Source organism: Astatotilapia calliptera, chromosome 9 (assembly GCF_900246225.1).
Source record: "Astatotilapia calliptera chromosome 9, fAstCal1.2, whole genome shotgun sequence".
NCBI classification, from domain to species: Eukaryota; Metazoa; Chordata; class Actinopteri; order Cichliformes; family Cichlidae; genus Astatotilapia; species Astatotilapia calliptera.
The window spans coordinates 7,987,792-8,008,916 of record NC_039310.1 but is presented as its reverse complement, the minus strand read 5'-3'; the positions used below and the strand labels follow the sequence as shown (position 1 = coordinate 8,008,916).

Here is a 21,125-nt window from a genome sequence, read left to right as displayed (position 1 = left end):
AGGGAGTTTTTCTTTCCCACTGTCACCAAGTGCTTGCTCATAGGGGGTATTATTGTAGGGTCTTTGCTTTTTGCAGTATACAGAGCCTTGAGTGAACCGTTGTTGTGATTTGGCGCTATATAAATAAAATTGAATTGTTTTGTGTCATATACAACAAAACCTGCACCCCGTAACTCTATATTTCATATTAGTTATATTTACAGTCACATTTGAAGTTGCCACAATTTTCTGCACAGTGTGCAATGAAATGTGAGGGGAGAAAGAAGCAGCATGTACAGTGAGTGCCAGTGTCAGATAAGTCAAGTTACTTTTAAAGAAAAAGAAGGTCAAACTAAGTTGTGAAAGTTGAACTCCCCACACTGTGACCTCCAGATGAACCTGACTGTGTAGCCTCTGTTGAACCAATTCAAAGTTAGCAGGGGGTACATCGCTGTAGTTGGTTTCCCTTTCTATTAATCTCTCTTCTTAGAAAACAATCTCAAAGAGTCCAAGCACTGTTTTATTGAAAGGGAATGCAAAAAGGGCATCACACTACTGTCATCTCTGTCAAATGGTCAGTGCATGTAGTTTACTCTGACAAGGAAGCGTGTCTGCACCACAGAAAAATAGAAAAAAAAGGTTAAAAAAAAGTAGGCCAGGCAGCTAGTTCATAACCCCTGCTTGTTATTAATGTAGACGGCAAGTTCTATTGTGCTCTAATCGCGTATTTAAAGTGAAAAAGCAACATTTTCACAGAGTGGCTCTTTAATTTTTTTTTTTAAATCTTTGCTTGCAGGAGAATGCAATGTGAGTGCAACAGTCCAAGCTTTGTTGTCGGTCAGCCAGCTGTGTTGCAACCCAAGACCTCAAAGTCAATCCAGAAAGCCAGTCGGGCCAAAGTCAATATGTGGGCGTTTAGTAAATTGCTTCATGTAAAGAGCTCTCTAGAGATGCTCTTCAGGGTTTCTTTTACCACAAGAAGAGAGGAGACGCTGGTGTTTTGGTTCCCCTCTAAATCTGTGGGAAAATCTCAGAGTAGATTATTCAATACCTCCCTAAGATGCAAGGCATGTACACTGTAGCTACTTATTGGAAAGCCAAAGCTTTGAAGGCCAAGGGTCTATGTGACTAGTGCTGTCAATTTTATGAGCCTAAAAGGGCACAGTATAAAGATGGATAACACAATTGGCTCTAACAGCTTGAAAATAAAAGTGGAATAGGCAATATGAGAAGCTAGAGTTAGGGCTTTGGTTTGCAAACAGGGTAAGTAACAGCTTGCATAAATTCAATTCTTTACTGGTCCCGTGTCATTCATTGACAGATCAAACCTGGCAGTTGAATTACCTCACCTCTCTGCCACAGTTTGTTTATTCACTGAACTGAAATGGTCACCGGGGCTTTTGACGTGGCCCCGACTTTGCAATATCAGCTAAAGAATGAATGTCAACCAGAATATCATATCAGTTTTCACTGTTGTAGTGGTTAGCACTGAGTAATGCATGTTAAGTAATGAGCTGCCCAAATGGGTCATTGGACAGTCAGTTAGGGCATGCATAAAGCAATCAATTAGTTGATCAATAGCCCTCATTAGCCCATCATATAGTTAAGCTGTATATTTGGGCCTCTGTTTGGAATGAATAATTTAAAGCCTGCAAAGAGAAGTGGGAATATTCGCCCATTTCAGTGTTGCCACAGCGTTGCTGTTAGATGAAATACAGACATGTATGTAGGATTAAGGGCAGAAGTACTAACATATCAAACATATCAAACATACACAACATTCAACAAACAAAATTCATTTCAATTCAGTTCAGTTTTTGTATATAATGCCAAATCACCACAGCGGTTTGCCTCAATGTGCTTTTTATTGTAAGAACTTACAATAATACAGAGAAAACCTCGTCACTTCCTGTGAGCAAGCACTTGGTGACAGTGGGGAGGAAAAACTCCTTTTTAACAGGAAGAAACCTCCGGCAGAACTGTAGGTTAAGGACAAACCATAACTTCTAAGTTTATTGCTACATCTGTTATTGTTACCACTTTGTCACTTTGTTTCTGTTTATCAACATGTTACTAGGGTGTCGCACAGTCTTTGAAAAGGAGAGTTCACTTGTAAGAGATGGTGTGACCAGCAGTTAGATTTTAAAAGTTTTGTGGCCTGTAGCACCTGTGCAAGTGCATGTAAAAATATATATAGTTGTTGCCACCTTTTCATGAGGCTAAACTGTGAACACTTGTAACCTATACATTTCTAGCATGTTTAATATAGTTGAAATTGTTTTTTGTTGGGTTTTTTTTCCAACATAAACTTTGATCTTGTCGTAACTCTTCCCAGTTAGCTGCACTGAAACCTATCAAACGTTACCCAAAAACAAAATACGAGGAATGGTCTAATATGAAACTCAACCCTTGGTCTCCTCAAAAGTTGGGTTGGGTTCTAACTTGGACTTTTTCACAGTTTGAAGAGTCCACTCCTGCATTAACTGGGGTCTGTTTTAAACATGGCACAAAAAACAGCCTACAGGATTGTTAAGTTGGAGAACTGGCAGATGGGATGATTGTAAACCCCTTTGTTTGGTGTTTGATATAATTAAAACATCTTTGATGGGTTACAAAGCTGCACTTAGAGGAATTGCACCAAAATTGCAGTCTCACATGCATCTTTTTTGTGATCGTTCTCGCCAAACTGTTTCTGGGTGTGGAAAATCCCACCCATTAAGGCAACATTACCTTACAGATTGGAATATATTTGAGGTAAAAAAAAAAAAACTTCCGAGACGCACAGGATTTCACCTCGACTTCAAAGTCGAAGTGGAAGTCAACGCAGCGGAGTCGTGCTGCGTTGACTTCTATATTTCCAAGGCGGCTTTTCAGATCTTGGTCGGCGGTCGCATTATAGACCAGTAGTGGTTGCTGTTTGTTTTTGTCCTAATGAGTACTGTGACATGTGCCTAACAAAACCTCGCCGAAGGGGGCATTGCTCGGAATCCGAGCCATGTTGAAACCACTGGCGCCAGCCCCACATAGCGATAATCTGGATGAGGCGGAGCCTTCGGAGATCACAGTGCAGTGCTGCTTTCGCCATCCTTTCCCATGGGAGTCTTAAAGACAACTTCAAAACAGCATGGATGACCATTATGCCTCAATTTCTTTTTTCTTTTTCTTTTTCTTTTTGGTTACTGTAATATTAATTCCTTCATCTCAAGGTTTAGGACGAAGACTTTCCGAGGCTTGAAAACGTAGACGAAATTATTATTCGCCTTATCCTTGATTTTCACTCGCAATTACCAACAATGACTTCTACCTCCCAATTATTGGGGTAACCAACAGTAGTCTCAATTCCCTCCTCAGCGTCTTAAATCCCCTTCCTGCCTTAAATGTCCATGTTTCCTTCTTCTAATTGCATCCAGACATTTGGAATCAGAGCTGAATGGTTGTCTAGGTGTTAATTGGTTTGAAGGACTGCTAACAGGAGACAGACATGAGAAAGGTGAATTAGGACGGTACATGTGGTGCATAAATAACGAGGTGTGGCCTGGGTGTTGTCACGGCTTGTTTAGAGGTGTTCTGGCTTATGTTGTCCCCAAGGTGGCCCTAGAGAAAAGTGTAGCATGCAAACACACATTTTCTTGTTCTTTTTCTGTACCTTTTTAAAATTATTCACTTGGGTTATTAAAGACGGATTTTAACTACTACCTGAACTAAGCTCATAAGCCGTTGTTGAAGGCTGGTGCAGATATAAAGCTTTACTGTTTGTCGGATTTTCCAAGGACAGTTAAAATTAAACACACACAGCTCATTCTTAATGAAAGGAAACTGGTTGACAGTAACCCTCATCCACATGTGCAGAATTTATTCCTCAAGTCTTTTATAAAACTTACTTAACACCTACTGGTGGAAACATTATCACACAATTGATAAGAACATCACATTTTGCTACATAAGTGTCAAATTGCTGTGACTTTATGGAGATGTCATTTGAAGGTGCTGTTTTAGAAAATGTTTGAGCAGAAGTATATGTTGAATCTTCTAAATAACAAATCTTGGAGTATTTACTCTGCAACTGAGGTCAAAATAAAAGATTTTAGAGTCAAAACAGAAGTGAAGCGTAGTAGAGGATCAGCCCAATTCATTGCATCCTCAGTGACTCCTCAAGCAAAGGAACTAAGGAAGGTCAAGGAACTAAGAGCTTGAAATACCTGCACAGGAAAAACAACAACATGAAAGCTTATTTGGTTAGCAGCTTACTTCTATTTTTTCCCCCCTAAAAGCCTTATTCTATGTGGCTATAGCAAAGTATGGACAGGTTTACATGTACTTCTTGTAGTGGGTGTCATGGGGGTGTCACATGCTGCTGTTTCCCTGCTGAGAAACCTGCTGATACTCTGACTTGAAATCTGCAGCTTACACATCTTCTGAAGGAGTGGCTTAGGCTGTGGAGGGTTTTTTGTTGCATCTCAAGACACTGCTGCCATACCAGCTGCCAAGGCCTGTTTTCTCTGCAGATCAGCTGTCCACCTGCTAGAAGAACTTACATTTTAGCTCCTGCTGCTGTATGCTTCACTTTACTAAGGAGGCTTGGAGCAGGGCTGTGTGTGTGTGTGTGTATGTGTGTGGGGGGGGTGTTACAGCTGTGGGCAGCAGAGGGGGAGATGGATCTCCAGCTGGTGTTGGCATGGTGGTGGAACTGAGCAGGCCAGAAACATTTACCTTAGGAGTATGGAGTATGAGTCAACAGTTTTCTTTTTGCCTGAAGCTTTTTCTGTCTTTATTTTTTTCTTCCTTGAGCTACTTTTGCACCAAGCCAGAATTCATGGGAGGTTATTTGCATGAAATTGGAATCAGCTATAAGAGGAGATTGGAAATGTTACAGTTCGAGTGTGGCATCATACACTCTGATGAAGTAACATTATGACCACTGACGGGTGAAGTGAGGAACACTGATTATCTCTTCATCATGGCACCTGTTAGTGGGTGGGATACATTACGGAGCAAGTGAACCCTTTGTCCTCAGAGTTGATGTGTTGGAAGCAGGAAAATGGACAAGTTTAAGGATTTGAGCTAGTTTGACAAGGACTACATTGTTAGAGGACTTGGTGAGAAGATCTCCAAAACTGCAGCTCTTGTGGGGTTTTCTGCAGTTGTCATCATCTATCAAAAGTGGCCCAAAGAAGGGACAGGTTCTTGACTTGGCTTCCAAATTCCCAGATCTCAATCCAGTCAAGCATCTGTGGGATGTATTAGATAAACAAGTCCAGTTGATGGAGGCACTCCTCACAACGGAAGGATCTGTTGCTAACATCTTGGTGCAGATACCACAGCACAGCTTCGGGGATCTAGTGGAGTCCATGCCTCGAGTGGTCAGGTCTGTTTTGGCTGCAAAAGGGGGGCCGACAAAATATTAGGCAGGTAGTCATAATGTTATGCCTGATCAGCGTATAATAACTACTATTATAATGGAGACAATGGAGAGGTAATATTTCTGGTCTTCCGCTGATTGAACCTGCATCCTTTCTTTTTAATTAAATGAATTTCTCAAATCCACCAATAAGAGAAGAATCACAAAACTTTTTCTCAAAGTTTAAAGTACAAAATAACACACACACATACACAAACATAGACTCTCAAATGGCTATAATCACTTTCTCACACCTCTAGCTGTGGTCCTTTACACCGTGTCAGGCACTGGCTGCCTGGCAATGTCAGTCTAATAGCATTTCAAATGAACTGTAAGGCTTCAGTGGAGAAGCTCATTTATCGCTCGGTATTCATACTATGAAGTTTGCAAAGACTTGCAGGTAAAAAAAACTGATGTACATCAGTTACAAAGAGAGATTTCAAGATGATGGAGTCAGTAGTAGAGTGCAGAGGAAGTGGTTAGAGACACGTTTTTACCAAGAACAAGAGAATAAACAGAAAAACAAAGGTAAAGATAATGATAGGCAGTAAAAGTGAACAAGAGGCAATATTTAAATGAAGAAAGCATGAATGTCATAGAGTTCTGACAGACTTTGAGTGCTGATGCACAATTTATGGACAGGAAAGAGGTGGGGAGCCTTTCCTCTCCACCCCTGAGAGCCAGTGTCTGACAGTGTGATCCACCGGCTCATTTACATTCATGTGCGGGCCCGCAACGAGTTCTGCCATCTTGTGAAGTGCAGATCTCGATTTTACCTCTCAATCTACCTCTCCTTATCTCCCTCTTCATCCCGTGGCTGAACATCTCTTTGGTGTTTTCTAAAACCCTCTGAGTGCTAGGGGGGCCTGAACTTGGAGAACTCAGCTCCTCTGTTATGCAGTTCTGCCAAAGTAAAGTGTTGTGTACTTGTATGAATTCTGCTTGTGGGCTGCAACACTCACAACTTTTTGCTAAGTCTCAAACTCCAAGTCCAAATGTTGACAGGTGGTATCTACAGTGACCTTTACTGTTGACCTTTACCTGTTGATATTCAGATGATTTGTGTAATTTCTTGTTGTTATGTTTTTTCTAAACTATACTGTTGACTAAGAAGTGCAGCAAAGCAGCATCATTTGTCATGACAGACTTCTACTGCCAATTACTACATCAGATATGAGCGCAGCTCAAAAGACGGCTCTACCTGACACATACAAACACAGAAACATCGACACAACACATAACGCAGACGGGAAACTCACTCTGCTCAGGCAGACGTGTAGTCATCTGTGTGTCGAGCACACTGCTTTGAGTTTGCAGTTTAAAAAAAAGAGGAGACAGCAGTAAACAGGCACTGTGGCCGGCCCTACGGCTCGAACTTGTCAACAACACTGCCAATTAAGGGTTGATTAGGAGGTGGAGCTGAATTGCCAACAGCTAAATACACACTGCCAAGACCCCAATCTCACCCCCTGCACCCTTTACCCACCCTCAGCACACCCACAGATTGCCATGGAGCTTGTGTCAATTGCCGCAACATTCCAGTGCAGCGAGATCAGTTTTTCTTTTTTTAATCAGCACATTCAAGCAGTTTTGACTGATTTTACTTAATGTTAAAAGACACATCATCGCTTCTTGTTGCAGTAGCTGTAATCATTCAAGTAAAAGATCGTTTGTGTGGGGATTGTTCTCATTTTGTAAAAGTAAGTGATACATGCATCCTAAAACCACTCCGAAGTAGATCAACATTTGTGATCAACCGTTTCATTGACCTGGCAGAATAAAACATGCTCTGACAATGCACTTGATCAGAGAAATGTAGGATTCAAAGCAAACTCTTGAGCAGACCCACTCATAATGTGTCAATTATATATTTCTAGAATTCAAAAACAAAAAAGTCCGGTTCAACATTAGTACAGGGGTGTCTTTTAAGAGATGCTTGGAACAAGAGATAATTTCTGCAAATGGGATTATACCGTCATGATAGCACCAAGGCTTTTTGACACATCTACATCATCTGCATGAATTTTTAAAATAATTTTCAAAGGTTCAATAAACACCCCAGTTTCCCAAACATTTATTGCATAGTTCAGGCTTAACCAAGAGAAGGAGTACACCAGATTCAAGTGAGAAGTGATCGACTGCAGCGCACTGTCACCTCCACTCAATCCTCTAAGCCCCTCATCCACCTCAGCCTCCTTCAATTAGCGTATGCTCCGTCAGGCTCCGGGCCTCAGATTTGGCCCCCCTCCGGTTTTCAACCTTCCAAACCCGCTCAGCCCAGATCAGAGCTGTGCTTAGCCCAGCACAGCTTCTCAAGGTTGGGGCAAGGAGAAACTGCAGAAAGGAACTCTTGCCATCTGTTTTATTTGGAACCTGACCCATGTCCGACCATGCAGCCAGATACAGAAGAAGACAGACCTACATTTGACAAGGTTTGCAGTGGCTGTGAAGGAGACATTTTTCCTTCTTCTATTAATGTGATAACACATTCCTGCATTGTCAGCACATGTGTGTGTGTGTGTGTGTGTGTGTGTGTGTGTGTGTGTGTGTGTGTGGGGGGGGGGGGGGGGGGGGAGAAAAACTTGGGCACTGATGACAGATTGAGAAAGTGACTCTTAACACCCTGAGACCCTCAACACCAGTATTAATACCATAATCTCAAACGGCCTGTTATCCCTTCCATATCTGACAGCCACATACGTAAATATAGCCAAAATAAATATTGTTCCTTCTTTAGTAGGAGGCCCAGTCATGGGAACCCTCTGACCTCTAAGCAGTGTCACCCTCTTCCCAAGGTCATCAAGCTGAACTAATCACTCCCCTGGCTTCTCGCAAACTAACTATTCCATGAGCTGTGGCATCTTCATTTATCACATCCTTGATAAGGGGAATCTTTAATTACACCCCTCCTCTCCTCGCGTGGATCTCTTTTCCCTCTTCCCCCTAACAGACTCCCGTCCATCCATCCATTCTTAAAGATCCCTCCAAGGGAAGGGGCTATAGCATGTCACTGTCCCAGCGCTCGGGGACTCAGTAAGTCGATCCAACAGGAAATCAATATTGGGGCCTAATGCTGAATAATTGAGGTTACGGGAGTTCAGCAGCACTCCCCAGACATGCACCCCCACACCCCGTCGCGTAACCTCCCATTATGCACAGGGAGGGGCGCACCATGCCCTCTCGTCCCTTCTCTTACACAGAGTGTTCATTTGTTTGACTTACTGACCGTTTTAACACTAAAGTGCTCTCAGAGATCACTAGTAGCGCTCCGGCTATGGGCCGATTGTTCCTTAGCGAGAAGGTTTAGTGGGGCTTGAAACACTGAGTAACTCCGACCAATGACCAGATTTATGTCCCATCTTGGGGGGAGTGAGGTATATAACTTACCTGATTTCCAGCTGTTAAACCTTGTCATCAACTTTTAAGTCACAGCATATTTCATAACAGCATTTGCCTTCCATTGCCAGTGTGTGCTGAAAAAGTGAGCAGAGGAAAGAGAGCATAATAACTTGTAAGGTTCGGAGTGTGGCATTCACTAGAGGGCACAAGCTGCCTTGCAAAGACTCTAACCTGCAGTTGGGAAGAACAGAGGGGATGAGCTTAGATCCAGAAGTCTGCTCAAAAAGGTTATTAGGAGACAAAACATTGTGAATTGGGGGGACCTGCGGAAAAGTTTCACCTTTGTGATGACGGACTACAAAATGAAATGGTTTTACTCTTTCATATGTTTGACTCGAGGGTTTGTCTTGAAGCTTGAGCGAATAGATTTGGCATTTGCGAGACAGCTGGATTGTCAGTTCGGGTTGCATGGTGCATGGGTTTTTTCCAAGCAAACATTGATGCAGTGAGTTGATTTTATTCTTAGCTGTCAGGGTTTTTATGTGGCAGTGTTTATGAAACGGCCAAAAGCTGTCAGTGTTAGTTTATTTTTGACAAATAGTGTGCTGACCTGTCTTTTGAGAGGAAGCAGATTAGACACACATACATCTTTGGCAGTGCATCTGGTAGGCTGCTTTTCTACATGTATTTTCTTTCTCTTCAATCTTCCAGTCCTCTCATCGTCTCTGCCTTCAAGATTTCTCTTTCAGACTTCTAAATAAAATTGACTGCATCGTGCCATAATATACAGGCTCGCTTTTTCCACAACCTTCCGTGAAGGTGCAGAGCTCTGTAAAGGCGATGCGCTTGGCCAGAGCCACGGAAACAGCAGGGAGAGGTAGAAGCAGCAGAAAAACAATCTCAAAATCTCAGCAGCCTGTGTCCTTGTTATTCAGTCTGAAGTTTTTGCACTGAGTTTTCTCGCTGGTCTTGAAATCTTCAGATAGCACCCTCTTACATTCTGCATTTCCTGTAGAGGGATTCTACCTTTGCAGAACTCTCGATTATTAATGCACAGCTATTCGCACAAACAAGTACAATATTAATAAATGCGTAAATGCTTCAGAATTGCATTATGTTAAGGCCATTTTTGGTGAGATAGACACACGTGGTAACCAGCCTTGTAAGCTTCACACACACACATGCAAACACACTCGCGGTGGTGTTTTGTCAGATGCAGTGGTACACAAAAAGAAAACTTGTATGTTCGCTGGTGGGCACAGAGCCATTCCTTTGTTGTCTTCCTGTTTGTCTCGGTGTGTTATTGAGAGCATGTCTCTTCTCACATTGTGTATTTAGCCCCTCCACCACCAAACAGACACACACATGCACGGACAAGCATCCTCTCTCCCTGCTTCATCTCCCTACTCTTTGCTTCCTCTCCCCTCCAGGCTAAGGCCACTCAGGCCTGCAGATGGCAGATAATGACAGTGCTGTCCCCACTGGCTAGTTGTGTGTCTAAGTGTATGTGTGTGCGGGTGTGTGCTCAATGTCTGTTCAGTTCATTGCCAATAGTGGGTTGTAAAGCTGCACTTGGATACCTCCTTGCTGGCTGCCTGGGCGATTGGGTCACTGGTTGGCTTACTGACTGGCGGGCTCACAGATCACTGGTATATTTGTTGCTGATTTACTAGATAACACATCGACTGTTTGGTTTACCTACTTAGAGAATAGTTGGGTTTTGTTGGCTTACTAAACTGCTGAGTGGCTGATGTATTTATGGGCTGAGCTGCCATACTGACTGACAAGCTGACTAGCATAGTGTCAGGACACTGGCAGATTCTCAGCTAGGTAGGGATATCTTAACTATTGTGAAGGAGATGGTAAGTGTGTGTGTGGTATAAGGTCCTGCGGTGTTCCAGTGTCTCTTCTTGTCTGCCAGTCCTGGCTTGTATTTGTTGTTTTGATAAGGAAATAAATATGAGTCTCCACTAGGGACTGTCTGGACTCCTTTGCTGTGCTTTGTAAACTGAGCATGTGGCTAGCCTCACATTTTAGAGACACCTATTATATTACAAGTGTTTTGCTGTTGGTTAGAAGGTGATAGCTGAGGTTTTCTGAAGTTAAAACCTTCATCATATCTTAGAGTTTAGCCTGTACTTTGGGTCACGCTTGGAAAAAACTGAGGTACTACATTTTCATAATGGACAGCACAACTTGTTAGATCTTCCTGGGCTGGTGAACACACGCCAGTTAGTTACACTTGAGTTGTAAGTAACAGTCTATTTTAACGTAGCACCCTGGATATATAAGATTTAATGAGAACGTTTCAGTTTTGCTTTTCTACAAATAATGCAGTTTTACACAGTTTGTTGCACATTTAAACTTCAAAGTATCAAATTGATATCCAGTTAGCAATTTTATTGGCCCGTTACTAATTTAAACACATGATTTGTGATGACGGATTGAATGTTTGCGTTTTGTGCTTTTCTCTCTGTGTTCCTCTTTTATATCTTCCCTTTCACTGGTCAACTGGCCCTCCCTCAGCATGGTTCTCTTCCTGTTGAAGGGGAGTTTTTCCTACCCAACGTCACCAGGCATTTTCTGATTCTTGGGCTTTTGTCTCCGGTGGGTCAGTTTCTTGCAGTATAAAGTGCCTTGAGGTGACCGTTGTGATTTGGTGCTTTAGAAATTAAATTTACGTCTTCTTTGGTGAATCTCTCAAGCTCCTCAGGTGTACCAGGCCTTGGTCTTCAGTTCATCCCACAGATTTTCAATGGGATTTAATCAGGGTTTTGTGCAGGCTACAAGTGAAGAACATTCACTTTGGTTTTCTGAAGGCACCTCTTCACTAAGAACATTTTGAGTTGTTGCCATTTTAGAAGACAGAGGAACTACCAAGACTCATTTTTTTCTTAATGATTCCTTTCACCATGAGGAAATTCTCCACCACTGTGTTTCACTGTGGGGACCATCTTCTTTCGGTTGTACACTTCTCCCCTCTCTCCCCAAACTTAAGTAGCATCTTTGTTTACAAAGAGCTCTAGTTTCATCTCATATAACCAATGGAAACACTTCCCATATGCAGAATCTTTCTATAGGTCATCCTTAGTATACTTCAGTCTTCCTTGAAGCTGTCTCTTCTGCAGAAGTGGAGGTTTACTTGGTCTGCAGCCTCGCAGTCCATTCCCGTGCAGGGTTCTAGTCATTGTCTTCTTTGAGACTATAATTCCTGACTTGGCTAACTCATTCGCCCGCGTCTTGGAAGTTGTTCTGGTGTCTTTAGACACATCTCTCACTAGTTTTCTTTCCAGAGTCTTTGAAATCTTTTGCTTCCTACTTCTGCCAGACCTGCTCTGTACTGCGTGACTCTTTTTGAATTTCCTAATGATAGTTCTCATTCCAGTTCTTGACACTTGGAAACGCTTTGATAACTTTGTATCTCCTCCTTTGTGAGCATCAGCAATTCTTTTTCTCAAGTCTAAACTGATTTCTTTAGTTTTCGGCATGATGCTTTTTCCGGTGACAGTTCAAACCCTGATTGAAGTTATTATACTGTGTGTAAACAGAAAGTTAACCTTCTGATTTAGCTTGATTTTGCAAGCTTTGAGCATTACAAAGTTATAGCACTGTGCAATAAGAAGGTCGGTTGTACAGTGGGCTAATAATGTTGACCCTGGTAATGTTTGATTTTTCTTAAATTATTATGTTATTGTGCACAAATAGAAATATTGTATGCTTTCAAAAGTCAACTAATATGTTTGGAAATGTGTGTCAGAAGCACCCTGTCCCATCACAACATTTCCTGTGCAGTTACAGCAAAAGCACTGCATCTCTCCAACACATGAGGAACTATTGATGTCGTGCTCTGAGAGCCAGAGATTTTAGATGTTTTCATTAATTTGCTGCGACATATAATACCTTAAGCACTTAGGACAAGCGTATACGATATGACAAACCTAAAGTGAAATATTTCTGATTAATGATTGGTTCTGGCCTCGCTAAAGGTATGACTACCTGATTTCCATCCGCCTTGACAACAGAGGATGTATGGCCTTGTCAAGGATAAGGCCCTCCCTCTCTGTCTGCTCCACTCCACTTTCTACTACTGATTCCTTCCATCTCTTTTCACCAGGGAGGCCTGAAATGTTTGAAGCTTTCCCTTTTTTCTCTTGGTCCTCTCTCTCTCTCTCTGTGCCGAGGTCCCTGGATGTAGAGTTTTTAATTACTCCCTCCTAGCTTTGTGCATAACCAATGAAAGATTGAAGGGCACTTCCCTCTGAAAGGCACTGTTAGACTATGGGTTTTTCTAATGCTTTGGGAGAAGAATACTAATATATAAACTGAGACTTTTGTGCTTTTGTGTATCTGCAGTTTGTTTGTGCCTTGGCAGGTATGTGTGCTCACATAACTCTATCTCTGTGTGTGTGTGTGTGTGTGTGTGTGTGTGTGTGTGTGTGTGTGTGTGTGTGTGAGTGCACCCCCTAGACAGAGTGTCTGGCTGTTGTTTTGCATGTGAATCAAGGCTGGGGAGGAAAGGCATTATTAGATTGGGAATGTGCACAGAGTGGTGGGGGTTGGCTGGGTGAAGACCGTGAGAGCAGCTAGGTTCATTGCATTGATTTGATTTCTTTAAGACCAGTTCGAGGGCGTAACACCTGAAGGTGCCCTCAGCCGCTCTGTTTAGACAGCAAAATGAATACAGTAAGGCAAGAAAATCGATAGAGGATACAATAAACAAATGATTAGACTCCACAAACTATTTTGGGTACAGCATGTGCTCTCAGTGCAGCCTGCCTGAGTATCTCGTATAAAGGAACAAATGGGAGCCCAAGCAACAGAACAAGAATAGTTTTGCATTTATGAAGTTTTGGTAAAATAAAGAAAAAAAAAACGTCTCTAAAAGGCAAAGATTTCCACTTACCTAGACTGGAATAGGATAATTAATATGATAACATTTAAGAGTGTATCTGGCTGGTGGAACGAGATTAGTTCAGCATTATTTCATGTGTCTGCACAGTGTTAATTACTGTCAGGTGATTGATGGCAATTCAACCCATAAGATGCTTATCGTGTGTCTTGCTTTCTTATGGACACCCACCCTAATTGCTTTCATGAATATGTCATCACTTTTCCTTCTGTATTGCTCCCTCCTCGCTGCTTCTCTTTTTTCCACTCCCAGAGATGTGCAGCAAAGACCTTTTTGTGTGTGTGTGTGTGTGTGTGTGTGTGTGTGCCCTCAGACAAGTGAAATTTATTTCCCAGACTTGAATGGTGTTGAATTGAAACATGCGACCAGAGGGTTATGAGGTATTAATATACACGGAAGAACGTATCGGGGGTGTCGTAGGAATTTTTCCCTTCAGTCAGCACTGCGTAGGTAGTTCTCACACTCACGGCGGCCCGATATGTGTGAATTCATTTTCCCCAACGCGGAGGAAAACTTCAAAGGCAGGGACGGGAATTTAGCCTTGTGGATTTGAAAAGGGATGAGTCTCTAATCTGGTTAAACTTTGCTTGCTCTGTATATTTTCTCTCTGCCTTTTCGTCCACTTCCACACCCCTCCCACCTAGTGGGGTTTTTCCCCCCTTCAAGTCATGAATACCTGTCGAGCTACTTTCCTTTAAAAAGTGAAAGAAATGATGACTTAATGTTTTTAGCCTGTACGGCGGCGTAAACCAATCTCGGGGCTTACGTCTGCTTGTTTAGGGATTATTTTTCTTTAAGCCTGTCATCTTCCTGCACACTGGCATACAAACTTGCCCTCGCCTTTCGTTCCCACCGCCCTCCTCCTCTGCCCTCACGCGTCACCACTGCGTTAAGCGAGAAAGGATGTTTGTGTTGTGCAGGTCTGCTACTGGAGCAAAATTGACTGTTCTTTTCCCGAAAGCTGATAATCTTGCGTCGTAACATGTAACTTAATGCCTATTGTAGTGAGTCTTGGTGACGCTTTAATGTTTACTGCAACTGAATAATCTTAAGCCTAACATGTATTTGAAGTTCATATTTTTATTCAAATTTCAATTGAGGGTGCAAAACATTAAACTGAAGGCGATTCATCCTTGTGCTGCACCGTCTTTACACGTTACATTCGCTTTGAGGTGTGTGTCATCATTTCAGGTCTTGCTGTAGTCAGCCTCTGGGGAGCTTCTTTCCTTTGTATCAACCCCATGTGGCAGCACCTGAAATATGCATATGTTTCTAAAGCGCTGCAGGGTGCCATTTGAGGGTTATTTGGAGTGCTAGTGATGGCAGGCCAGAGTGCTGGAGACTTATTCCCTGAATATTTGATGGTCTTAATAAGCAGGAAAACTACAGGACTAAGCACTTTGTTGGTTTGCTCTATACATGGTGTGTGTGAGAAATAATGGACGGGGGGAAAAGATTAAATATTGAAAGCTGTGTGAGAACTCTGGCATACGAGGAGGAAGGTTTGTGCAAGTACAATGCTGCCTTCAGTCAATCATTAAAAAGAAGTTACAAGTAAAGGTCACATTATGAAGGGGTCCAGATTAAAAGACGCAAATGCAGAACACAGGAGAAGTGTTAGAAGAAGACAAGCAAACCTCAAAGCAAATGCCCAAGATGGCAAACAAGGTTGGTGAGAAGACTGTAAACAAAACACACTGCTCAAAAAAGTTAACACTTGAAAACACATCAGATCTCAATGGGAAAAAGTCATGTTGGATATCTTCACTATTACGGACTGGGTAATGTTTTAGGAATAAAAGGACGCCATATCATTTGATGGGAATTTTATCAACCTGCAGTGAAATTGGGTCTGAAAATGGGTCCAAGGATTTCATTCTACCTATCTTATAGAGGTTTGCATGTCCTTCCGTGGACATGTATCGCCAGACCATCACTGACCCACCACCAAACCAGTCATGCTGAATGATGTTGCAGGCAGCATAATGTTCTCCACAGCTTCTCCAGATCCTTTCATGTCTGTCACTCAGGGTGAACCTGCTCCCGTCTGTGAAAAGCACAGGGCTCCAGTGGTGGACCTGCTAATTCTGCTATTTTATTGCAAATGCCAATCAGGCTCCATAGTGCCAAACAGTGAGCACTTGGCCCAATAGAGGATATCGGACCCTCAGGACAACCTGATGAAGTGTGTTTCTGTGTTTAGTCACGGACATCTGCCTCCAGCTGGAGGTCATTTTGTAACTCTGGCAGTGCTCATCCTCTTTCTCCACACACAAAATAGGTGTCACCTCATGCTACTAGTAGTGACACTGACTGTAGCCAAATGCAAACCTAGTAGAAAAACAGTCAGAAGACATGAGGAGGGAAAAAATGTCTGTGGCATCCAGTTATAAAACAATTTCTGTTTTGCGGGTTGCGTCATTTTTGGGAGTTTGGCACCAGTGCAGTTTTCAGTGGCTGTAGCTCAGGAGATACTACTAATTGGAAGGTTGACGGTTCGATCCCTCGCCTGCCAACCTGTTGCTTTCTGATGCATCGACTGGAGTATGAATGTGTGCGAATGTTAGCTAGGAAGCATAGAAATAAAAGTTCTTGTGATTGGTCAGGTAGAGTGGAAAAGCGCCAAATAGAAACCAGTTCATTTACCAGTCAGAAAACATTTTAAAATATTTTTCATTTTTAATTAGTAATAACTGTATTTTATAACGATATAATAACTAGGTAGCCCGTTTTCATTTATTTTGGGATAGTTTTGTTTCTGTGTTTAGTTTCTGTGTCAGTGTGTAACCTACAGTAGATTGGCGGTAAGCACCCCCCCCAGCCCCACAAGCAGAAACAAAAGTATTATGCTGCTGTGGACACTGGCAGCAGCAGACAGTAAAACGGATTTTAGCCACTAGAAATCAATAGCGTTTTAAGTGTACACTCTTTACAACAAGAAAATGAAGCCATTACCCTCCGCCAGACTCCATTAATAATTTTGCTTAACAAAACATGGGAGTTGTTCATCTAATGCTTCAGCTAATTTGTTTTATTGTGTGTCTTTGGACTTTGAATGGGTTAGCTCAGATCCAAGCCCAAAACCATGACACATGTTCTCTTAGAGGAGTGCATTAAGGCAAATGAGAAAACGAAGACACCGATTCAGCAGCGAAAGATGCGTCATTGGTGTATTAAGATCTGTTTGCATGCCAATACATGATCAAAAAGTGTACACTGTGATGGATGCATGCGGGATTCATGACTAAATGAGCATGTCAAGTGAGGTGAACGGTAGATGGACAGGTGGATGGATAGATGGTTGGCGCGTGGATGAGGGATGGTGCCTCGTAGCTATTACTCAACAAGTTTCGAGTCCTTGGAGTTTCTGGTGGAGTAAGTGGCTTTCACAGTTTCCACCACTACTGTACCCGTAATAACTTTGCGCCCCTGGTGCCCTTGCAATAAAATGATGATAAATGATAGGGAGGGGAGATGAAACCTGGTCTGTTTGTGTGGGTGTGGGGGTGTGTGGTGTTGTGCTATCAGAGGCAGTATATATGACTTACCGCAGACATTGCATAACAACGCGGCATCCATTCATTTATCATTTTGAATAATGCACTGAGCAAAGTGTTAATCTTTCCCTCGTTCATCTCATAACAAATATGCGAAGTTTTCACGGAGCGACATCCACACGCACACATCCAACTGCAGGAGACAAATGTGCCTATTCTTTAAGCTGTAAGCAGTACTTGTTAGATTCACATTGAATTTTACCATTTGGATGTGATGTGAATGGAACGGGGGGGAAGTAAGACAAATGAATAAATAATCTCTCCTCTAAGAGGAGACTTTTTAGCTACAGCAATAAATATTCACAGCAGGTTGCAGGCTGGCACGACTTTGGATGTGCTCTTTAATTGAAGGTGTGGATTGAGCGGATGGGGGGGCTGCCGCCGGTTGACTCGTGTCAGGCGTCCCTTCCACTGGGCTGTAAAAAAGCTGCTGTGGCAGATATGGATTAGCGTCAGAGCATTGCAGTGCAGGTATTACATGTTTTCACTGGCACTGCGAGTGCTGCCCCGTGACTTCTAATAACCTCTGTTGTCTTGTGTCTTCGGAGCACCACTTTGTGAGCGCTTGGGACGGCTGTTTTGTACCAGTGCCACTCCTAATGCCCGGGCTTCATGACAGATCAGAGGTGCTGGGGTGCGTGGGTGGGTAGAAGGATGTATCTGGGAGTTTTGGGAGGGAGGGGGGGTTTGGTTGTCAAAACAGCTCCTCGTTCCCTCCTCAGCCGCTTCCTTTCCATCTCTTCTTCTTCTTCTTCTTCTCCACCTTGCTGCCAAAAGCTGGATAGAGATCAAAGGAGGCCAACATGAAAGGCTTCCCTGAGATTCTGTTTTTTTTTCTTTTCTCGGTGCCCTGTCTCAGTGCTCTCTGTGTTATAGATATGGAAATTCTAAATTCCAAATACATCTTCTACCCAGACTGCAGAGAATGCCCGGCTTCATCCGACTCCTCTCTTTTCTTTCCCTTCTCCTATCCTCTGCCTCGTCTCGCCCCCTTCATCATCATCTCTCGCCATCCCCTGCTCTTGCCTCTCTCCAGCAGCCCTCAGGCATCCAGGTAGATAGCGGTTGATTGGCAGCTGCTGTGACAGTCAGTGGAACCAGCTGAGAGTGGATGAGTGTCAGCCTTGCTCCGGGGGCTTAAGGTAGCGGCAGTGTTGTAGCTCCCTACTGGAGAGAGAGAGAGGCCCATGAAATAAGACTCAGTTCAGTTCTTTTCTTTCCCTCGCTTCTGTCAACTGAAGCAGGTAGGAGCTAAATAGGTTTTTCAAATCGCTCCAGAGTTTATCCTGAGACTGGAAACTGGAACATTTCTTCAACTCACATCCTGTAATGTGCTCGCCTTCTCTCGTTCCTCTCTCCCTACCCTTTTGGTTATCATATAAAAGTCTGTTTTATGATAGGTTATAGCATCTTGTTTTTCAGGGGCTTTTTAAAATTCTTCTCCAGCCTCCCTCCTTCTTCCCTCCTATCTGTTCTGAATCCTCAGCCTCAGCTGTCACGCCACTTGACAATTAGCCATGCTGTTCCCGTCTGTGCTTCATCGCTAAAAAACTTTTTCCTCTTATTTTTTTAAACTTCTGAATGCAACTCCATGGCCGCTGCACGGCAGCCACAGGGGGGAAAGTGTGAGAATAAAAAAAAAAGAAAAGTGAAAAGTGAAATCGTCTCAGTTCTAAAGTGGCTGTGACCAATTCCCAGATGGAGGGAAAGCGTTTTTGTGATGGCTTTCAGTGTGTTGCCGCTTGAGCTCTGTCCCGTCAACAGCAAGAATTGCGTCAGCTTTCCCTCTGGCCAAGTGTGTCCCATTCTCCACAGCACAGACAGAGGACACGGTGGCGCTGGAAAGGCCTCGCGCAGCGGGAGGAAGGCGAGGACTCTTTATTGGGTACTCCAAAGACACTTTGTACTGATGATAACCGTGTAAGTCAAACAAAAGCTCAGGTTAGGCCGTTTGCCAGCTCATTTTTCTACCTTTCGATTGTAGTTTTTTTTTGGGTCACAGCTCAAACAGCTGACTACAAGCAATTCTTGACCTTTCTGGAAAAGAAATGAGAGTTGCAGCCTTGCAGGTAAACACAATGCAGAAAGTACAGTTAAAAAAAAACAATCGTCTTATTGTGGTATTATGACCATCGCTGCTAAAGACTTAAATTAAACACAGATAGCTGTGCAAGCTGCATCCGTCTGAGGTCAGATAGTTGAAAAAGCCGTTTTTAAAGGAAGCTGTACTCTACTTATAGAAGAATTAATGGAACATAGTATCAGTGAATAGATCAGCTCAACAACGGACACGGCAAAAAGCAAAAGATGTGTCTGCTAGTTTGGGAATCAGCCAGTTCTTGCATTTTCTTTTTTTCTTCTTCTTGGCTTTATAAGTTGGACGACCTACAGCAGTTTGATGCTTCTGCCCTCAGCTTGTGTACGAAAAAGAACTTTACATGTCTTCTTGGGTAGAAGGGAGGAACGAGCACTTTCAAGAGCCCATAAATATTGAATGCGGGATAAATGCAGACCCATTTGATTATGAAACGGAGAGTGTGTGAATGAGTTTAGTTGTACGTGTCTGATACCAGCAGAGTGCTCTCTAGAGTGTCTGGTGAAAGACTGTGCGTCACTGCAAAGTGGACCTAATTAGGGGGATTTGGGGTGTATTTAAAAATGAATCATACTTCTCCACAACACCAACAACAGTATTCACCACTTCTCTCAAATGGGCAGCTGGCAGGGAGATGGCTTGCTGGATCGCTAAATGCTCCCAGAAACATATGAATGGGAGGCTTGATTGCTTTGTCGCTAATGAGTCATGCAGTCGCGCATACTGTACGCTGGGGCGGCGCAAATGCCGCTGGAGACGGCCCTTCTACTTTTGTTTGTGTTCACAGCTGCCTCTGGTCCTTCGCATAGCTGGCCTGCTCATCATTAACACTTCAAAAAAGGAGCCGGCGGAGCAGAATTTTAAACAATTCATTCAAAGAAGCCCCCCCTAAAAATAGTCTCAGATTGCAGGAATGGCACACTGATCAATATTTATCCTCGTTTTTGCCTATTAACTGTGTTTGCAGTTCAACACAAAGCAAAGCAGCTTTTCTTGCCTGCTTAATAATCACACTTCCCAGTGAGCAAACCTGCACGATATTACCTCCTCAAACTGCCTGATTTGTAATATTGAGGCCTTTTCTCTTTCTTTCCCCCCCCCCTTTCTGATTGCCTCTCTTTTGCACTAAGTAAATTTGTGATAAACCCTTACAACCTCAGAAATGTAATTTCAGCATCGAAATGGAACACGATTAGAGCGAAATGGGAGAAATCCTTTGGTGATGGAGTGTGTCTCAGGAATGGCATTGGGATGCAAGGAAACAGAGAGAGGGGAAGGGGAAAAAAATACCCTAAACAAAACAGTTTGCTTTAATTGTGTGGTGAATTACAGCAACAGTAAACCACATGGGCATACTCACCGAGAGCCATAAATTCAGACACAAACACATGCACGCTTGAGCATCATCCTCTGCATATGAATGAATTAAATCACAAAGAAGAGCAGGGGCTTCTAAACTTGTTTATATGCAGATTTTCCTGCACTTGAGGTGATGAAAAACAGCAAATACACAGAAAAACGCTTGTGCTATTTTTACCTTCAGACAAATGCGATATGGGATACACAATAGCTGTTTGCTCCCTCCACGTTCACAGCTTTCCATTACACAGACCTGGAGGAAGCACAAGACATAAAAGGGAGTCATCTTATGTCTGTAATATACATGCTATTGTTCCTGTATTGCACGATCTCTATCGCTCTGCCGCTGCCTGATTGCTCTGTCTCGATGGATTGAGAGGTTAATCTCCTTCAGAGAGGTTTATTAACAGGTTGTGCTGGCAATGAAAGCAACTTGGCATTGGTACCTTCACTCCAAGACTACAGCTTGTGCAGCATTTTGGGGATCTT

At 42.9% G+C, this 21,125-nt stretch overlaps 1 protein-coding gene across 1 annotated transcript in view; it reads left to right on the top strand.

Moving 5' to 3' along the window:
• Positions 1-21,125, top strand: part of LOC113028738 (partitioning defective 3 homolog) — a 341,162-nt gene that overhangs the window by 84,039 nt on the left and 235,998 nt on the right. The gene's annotated exons all lie outside the window — the stretch shown is intronic.